General features: G+C 41.9%; 1 pseudogene; it reads right to left on the bottom strand.

Annotated features, from left to right (window-relative positions):
• Positions 1–4,226: 4,226 nt before the first annotated feature.
• LOC102482497 (PCNA-associated factor pseudogene) lies at positions 4,227–5,999 on the bottom strand (annotated as a pseudogene).
• Between the last annotated feature and the right edge of the window lie 1,675 nt (positions 6,000–7,674).

Below are 7,674 nucleotides of genomic sequence, written 5' to 3'. Positions count from 1 at the left end.
AGTTATGAGGGAGGTGGGAATTTCCCAGATGGGAAATTCAAAATGAATAGGAGAAAAGGCATTTGTAATGTTTGAGCTAGAAAACTCCTTTGTGTAGGGAGAGGACAACAAGCACCCAGATGTCTGAGAAATAAAATTGTGACCACGGTATGGATATAAGAAACAGAATGTGCTTGCCAATCAGGAAATAGAGTGTAGTTATCTAAGAAGGTGAATCTGGGCTGAGAAAATCTCATCACTGCCTTTACTAGGATTTTAGCATCACGGAGCTTTATTTTTAGGCATTTTGTTTTCCCTAGTTCTTTTATTTATTTATTTAGGTTTTGGTCATAGGGTGCATGTGCTTGCCTGAGAAAAACAGAGAGGGAAAGTGAGAAATCACCCTCCAGGAAGGCTGGCCATGCCACAGTCTTTTCTCCTCCAGTCTCCTCTTGGGATGTTGGGCATGAATGCACATGCACCTTGTATGATTCTCAAGCCATGTGGTCCGGGACTCAAACCATGGTCTACTTTGTGGGTTAACTGGTCCCATACTTTTTTGAGTTTTATGTCCAGAAGCCCTACGAAGATCTCATTTCGGAGGACAAAAACCCTTGTGCTTTAGACAGAAAGAGAGGAAAAGGTAATCATTTAAAAATACACTTAGAGCATTCTACTTAAAAATAAAAAACAGGGATCAGTAGATGGCGGAGTGATTATGTTGCTGGACTCTCACATGGCTGACCACTGACCCAGCAGCTTGAAATTCAGGCATTGTGCATGTGTGCCTAAGATCCCAGAAGGAGAATGTAGAAGGGATTGCATGGTGGCCATCCCCCGGGAGGGAGATTTCTCTCTTTCTGTTTATCTGTCTCTGTCTCTTTTGTAAGGGCTTGCACCTTCTAGCAACAAACAAACAAACAAACAAAAACTTATCTTTGAGAGAAATACCATACCTACAGGAAGAACAAATAGACATTTTGAGTTCCCACTAACCATTCTGTCTCACATGAAAGGAAAAACAGGCTAATATATATTTCTGAAGGTCACAGCTCAGAAACTCAAGTCCACTAAAAAACAGATTTATTCATAAGATTACAGAACTCTTCTTCCTCCTTCACTTTGCTACTACATCACTAGGACTCCAGTGTTAAACGGTAGATTATGACTATGAGACCCTATAAGACATAGACTCTATTAGGAAGGAATTCTTAGGAAACCTCTGTGCCAAAACAAAACCAAAAAACAAGGAACAAAACTAAAACAAAGAAATAGGGAAAACGGAGGCCTCTGGTACCTACAACTAAAGCAAACATAAATACAGTCAAGACCTTAGCCAGATTAACATAAAACCGCATTAAAAAGAAACCTGATGGGACTGGCAGGTGGTGTAGTGATTCAGGTGCTGGATTCCCACATGGCTGACTGTGGTTCAAGTCCTGGACCTGGTGGCTTGCTTTCTCACTTTCTCTTTCTCTCTCTTTCTCTGGTCAAAATGAAATAATAATAATAACAAATAAAATTAAATAAAAAAATTATCTAAAATTAAAAAAAAAAGAAACCTGATAACCTCAGTTTCCATTATCATGTACATCATATCTGGCTTTCAGCAAAAAAATTCACAAGGCATACTAAAAAGCAAGGCAAAAGAGTCTTGAGAGACAAAGGAAGTAACAGAATCCCACTTGTATATGATACAGATTTTGAAATGACCAGATAAGGAATTTAAACTATGATTAAAATGCTAAGGGCTATACTGGAAAAAAAAAAAGAAAGAAAGAAAAAAGAAAAAAGAAAGGACAACAGGCAAGAACAGATGGGTAGGGCTGGTCCTGTGGTGTGATGGCTAAAACACTACTCATTGGAACTATCTCACATTGCTGAACACAACTCAAATCCCTTCCCCAGTGGCTTGATAAATATGCAGGCGCATACACGTGAGTGCCCAAAGTCCTGCTAGGAAGGAAAAAATGAAGACAAAAGGATTGTAATGTGACTACACCCCATCAGAGCATGCTTTCTCTCGCCTTTTTTTGTTTTGTTTTGTTTTTATGAGAGGACGCATGTGCTCTTGAGCAAGGAAAAGGGAGAGAAAGCACCCCCTAAAAGGGCACAGTTATACTGCAACTCTTTTTCCTTTATTTCTTCTTCTTGTCAGGATTTTGGGCATGCACACATACACACACTCAGCTGGTTTTCGAGCTGCTGGGGCCAGAATTTGAACCAGGACTGGCCATGTGAGATCTGGCTCCTGATCCACAGCGCTTAACCATTGCTCAGTGGGGCTGGCCCCTCTCTCTTTCTCACTCTGTCTCTGGTGAGCACACAAAGGCTCTGGCAATAATAATAATATTAATAAACAGTAGGTAATCTAAGCAGCCAGATAGAGACTCTAAGAAAAAATCAAAAGTTGGGACCAGCAGTTAGCATAATGGCTATGTTGCTGGACTCCCATGTAGTCAACTGCTGTTCGCGTCCCAGACCCAGTGGCTTAAAACTCACGCCGGGCGCATGTGCGTGTGTGCCCAAGATCCTGAGAGGAGAATGGAGGAGAAGGGATTGTGGCATGACCATCCCCCCTGGGGGGTGATTTCTCGCTTTCTGTCTCCGTGTCTCTCTGTCTGTCAGGCGAGCGCACGCGCCCTATAGCAAAAACCTCTCCAAAAAAAAAAAAATGTAGAAAAAAAATAAAAAGGAATTGTTAGAAATCAAGAACAAGAACAGATTTGAAAAATGTCTCTGATAGATTTATCATTAGACTGGACACTACTGAGAAAAGAATCACTGAGTTTGAAGAAATGTTAATAGAAACTTCTCAGAATGAAATGCAAAGAGGAAGAAAAAGTGAAGAATGGAATATAATATCCAAAACTGTCAGAAAATGACAGATAGCAAATCACAGATCCAAGCAACTCAGAGACCATCAAACAGGATAAATACCAAAAAATCTACACTAGATATATCATATTCAAATTTCAGAAAAATCAAAGACAAATAGAAAATATTTTTTTATTGTGAAAATATGTATTCATTTATGACAAGTAAGTTTCAGGGAAAAAATGCCTGTTAAAACATAATTAACTTTGACAATAGGCTGTCAGTGGACAACAAGTGTGATGAGGAAGCAAGAATATCAGTTAACAACAGATACTGTACCCACCTCTTTGGTGATATCACTGGTTGCCTTGAGAAATGTAATGGTGGCTCTAGGGATTTTAGATACTGCTCTGGTTTAGGGTATGATGTGCCTTTCAGGTTTTATTGATTTCCAACTTTGCAAGTATAGGCCTGAATGTTAACATAATATTGAATCAAATACATATCCTAGGAAAACTCTTCTCTTTTAATAGATCTGTGAACTCTTCCTGTCTGATTCTATGCTAGCTTTTTTATCTTTTTGTTGTAGAAGCTTTGATGATCGACCATATAAACTCTCAAAAACAAAATTGTCCTTGACATTTTTCTAAAGAGAGAACATTTTTCTTTTTCTTTCTTTCTCTTTTTTTTTGGAGAGAGATTTTTGCTATTGGGCACGTATGCTTGCCAGAGAGACAGAAAGAGATAGAGAGACAGAAAACAAGAAATCACTCCCCAAAGGGGAAGGTCATATTGCAATCCCCTCTCTTCCACTGCCCTCTCAGGATTTGGGCATGCACACACATGCCCCTGGCTTGAGTTTCAAGCTGGCGGGTCCAGGACTTGCACCACAGCCACGTGGGAGTCAGGCATGCCAACCACCACGCCACCTGCTGGCTCTGAGAGGTCATTTTTCAACATCACATTTTTGGTCCCCTTTCTAAAAAAAGGTAGAGGTTAGGTTTAATTAATACTGAAAAAAATTTTAATGCGCAAAAATCAAACTCTGCTTTTTAAAGTAAATAGAAGGAATAACATTATGACACCATCCCAATAGTCAAATGCAATAAAAAATGGCAGCAGTTCAAAGATCTAAGCAAATTTTAAATACGATAGTTTCTAATTAGAACTAAGTAGATTAGATTCTAAGTAGATTTGATTTAAGCAAGAACAAGAAACTTAATAACAGACCAAAGAAACCAAATATTGCATGATACTTAATACTAATCTAAGTAACCATAATTAATCTTATAAATTTTTTAGTTTCATAACTCGATTTTGAACAACTAAACTTAAGCCTCATTTTAAAAATTAAATGCCTATTAAACAAAGCTAATTAGAACACATTTATGAAAATTTATATTTTAGAATGCCAGAGTAAACAGGAGACATTATCCAAAGATGAATAAGAAGGTTCTATTCTTTTTCATCATCTGTGTCATCAGGCCGCAAAGGACAAGCTTTTCTCTTTGCTTTTCCTTAGCCACTGCTTCCTGCCTCTTCAAGAACCCGATTCTGTTTATCAGAATCTTTTGAGGACAGCCTGAAGAATTCTCTAATTCCTTTTTGCTACTTGGGAGTTGAGGCACACAGACTAGATTCTCTTCCGCATACATATTTTCAGCTTCCCTCTACAAAAGCAACTTGGAATTACTGGCAGAAGTGGAGGAACCAACCATTTTCCTGAAGGCTTAAGGAGCCACTACCTTTCTGTAGGTACCTGGAACCCTGTCTGCCTTAGTCGGTACTATGTTCAGAGAGGAGGAGAGAAGAACTTCCCAGTCAAGAGTGTTTTTCTAGAGAAGGAGCTGCAAACTCAAAAATCTTAAAATAAACCAGAAAAGGGCCAGCCCTGTGGGTTAGTGGCTAAGAGATCCTGGTCCCACATGGCTGACTATAGTTTGGGTCCTAATTTCAGTGGCTTGAAAAACATGCCAAGACTGTATGCATGCATGCTCAAAATCCCATCAGGCAGTGGTCAATGGAGACAAAAAGGAAAAATGGAAAACATCATGATTTGGTCCACCAGTGCCTTTCAATGTCACTGCCCTGTCCTCTCCAGCCCAGTTCGTGAGCTATAAACTGCAGGGAAGCCCTTGATGGACTGCAGAACCATAGGATCAGCCATGGGCTTATTGGTGTAGCACGGATTCCAAGATTCATTGGCTACTGTCCTTGGCTCTGTCTAGTTGGACATTGGCTACTGGCTTTTGGAGGTGACCACCCAGTGTTGTCCTAGAGATAGTCTGCATCCCCTAAAAAGGACAAAGACTCATTCTACTCTTCCAAACCATTAATGAACTCCTAGTTTTCCTTAAGTTTGCTGATGCTGATGGTCATCTCTAAGGTCTTTCCTCAATTATCTTTTTTAAGTTCTTACCAGTATATCAAGCTGTTAAGAAATTTTTCCTCTGTTAAGCCCTATGCAAATCTGGTATATTTATTTATTTATTTATTTATTTTATAGAGACTTTTGCTATAGGGCATGTGCGCTTGCTAGAGAGACAGAGAGACAAGAAGTGAGAAATCATCCACAACCCCAGAAAGGATGGTCATACTGCAATCCCTTTTCCTCCATTCTCCTTTCAGGATTTTGGGCACACATGCACAGCATGCTTTAAGCCACTGGGTCTGGGACTCGAACTGCAGTTGACCATGTGGGAGTCCACTGACATAACCATTATGCCATCTGCTGGTCCCTACAATTCTGGTTTTAATAATTACTTGAGTCTCCTATCTTTGTTACCACTCAGATTCTGCCTCAAACCCCTGTCTGTGGGCATAACTCAACGTTCTATTTGTTAACCCCTGTATGTTAACACTTTCTCCAAATCAGCGTTTGTATCTTGTACCCTTCTTTGTATTCCATTGAGGACATTACTTTGCCCACATCACGATTTTAATTCATACTTATTGCTTGACAAGTAGATAAAATAACCTGTCCTCTAAACCTGAGTGTTCACTTTCCCGGCTCCCTGCTCACGTTTCCCTTCTGGAGCCTACACCTCCTTCTCCCATCACAGGATACCCCTAGACTCTTATTCTTTCTCCCCTTCCTCTACAAAGACCCCCCAGATCTTGTTTTTTGTTTTTTTTTTTTTCTCTTCAAACAACTCACAGGGTAATGTCCTGCTGATGCTTCAAGTACTGCCAAAGTACAGCATCTCCAAACGTGTGGTTGATATGGCCAGTCAGGCATCCAGAGAAAGAAACAGCTCAATAGGAGAGAGAGAATCGCACTTCCTAGCAGAGTAAATTTAGAGGCTGGGAACACAGCAGTGGAGAATAAGACTGTAGGCAATAGGAACCTAGAACTGTAGAACACTGTGGTCTAAACCTCCAGACAAAGTGTAATAGCTTCCTCCCACTACAGGGCGCGTGCACTCGCCAGACAGACAAGAGAGACAGAGAGACAGAAAGCAAGAAATCACCCCCCCAGGGGGAATGGCCACGCCGCAATCCCTTCTCCTCCGTTCTCCTCTCGGGATCTTGGGCACACACGCACATGCACCCGGTGTGAGTTTTAAGCCACTGGATCCGAGACATGAACCGTGGTTGACTACGTGGGAGTCCAGTGACATAGCCATTACACTAACAGCTGGTCCCTCTATTAGGTTATTGCCATAAGGTATGTGCACTTGCTGGACACACAGAGAGAGATAGTGAGAAGAAACTTGAGAAATCGCCCACCGGGGGGACCAGCAGTTAGCTGGCTATGTAGCTGGACTCCCATGTAGTGGACCACGGTTCGCGTCCCGGACCTGGTGGCTTAAAATTCAAGCCAGGCGCGTGTGCGCGTGTGCCTAAGATCCTGAGGGGAGAATGGAGGAGAAGGGATTGCAGTGTGGCCATCCCCCCTGGGAGGTGATTTCTCGCTTTCTGTCTCTCTGTCTCTCTCTGTCTGGCTGGTGAGAGCACGCACACTATAGCCAAAGACTCTTAAAAAAAAAAAGCAAGAAATCGCCCACCAGGAAGAATGATTATGCCACCATCCTGTCTCCTCATGGGATTCTGGGCATGCACATACATGCACTCAGAACCCTTTCTGAATTTTTTTTTGAAAGGTTTTTGCTATAGAGCATGTGCACTCACCAGAAAGACAGAGAGAGAGAGAGACAGAAAGTGAGAAATCACCCCACAGTGGGATCGGCCATGCCGTAATTCCTTCTCCTCCATTCTTCTCTCAGGATCTTGGGCATGCATGCACACATGGCCGGGGTAAGTTTAAGCCACTGGGTCCAGGACTTGAGCTGCAGTCGACTACATGGGAGTCCAGTGATGTAGCCATTACGCCATCTGCTGGTCCCTTTTCTGAAATGTTTTTGAAGACCCCCCTCATATGTTAGAAAGTAGAGGGCTGGGGCCAGCACGTGGCATGGCAGTTAAGGTGTTGTACTCCCACATGGCCTACCACAGTGCAAGTCCCAGACCTGACATCTTGGAAATCATGGAGGGTGCGTGTGCGTGCCCAAAATTCCAGGAAGAGAATGGAGGAGAAGGGATTGCAGCGTAGTCATACCCCTGAGGGGTGATTTCTTTTTCTCTATCTTCATCTTTCTCTTGCATGCACACGCACCCTATGGCAAAACCTCTAGAATAAATCAATAATTTTTATTTTTTAGAAAGTAAGAAAGTAGAGGGCTTAAGTATTTTTTTGGTGTGTGATTTCATGAGAGTGGTTGCATTTTGGGAATGAAATTGTTGAACTTGATGTCTTGAAGACATGCTGGCTGGGATCAGCAGTTAGCGTAATGGCTATGTCGCTGGACTCCCATGTAGTCAACCGTGGTTCGCATCCCAGACCCGGTGGCCTGAAAATCACGCCCGGCGTTTGTGCAT

This window comes from Tupaia chinensis, unplaced genomic scaffold (genome assembly GCF_000334495.1).
Source record: "Tupaia chinensis unplaced genomic scaffold, TupChi_1.0 Scaffold000279_1, whole genome shotgun sequence".
NCBI lineage: Eukaryota > Metazoa > Chordata > Mammalia > Scandentia > Tupaiidae > Tupaia > Tupaia belangeri.
The sequence above is the reverse complement of the archived record's forward strand: the minus strand, read 5'-3'. Positions and strand labels throughout refer to the sequence as shown.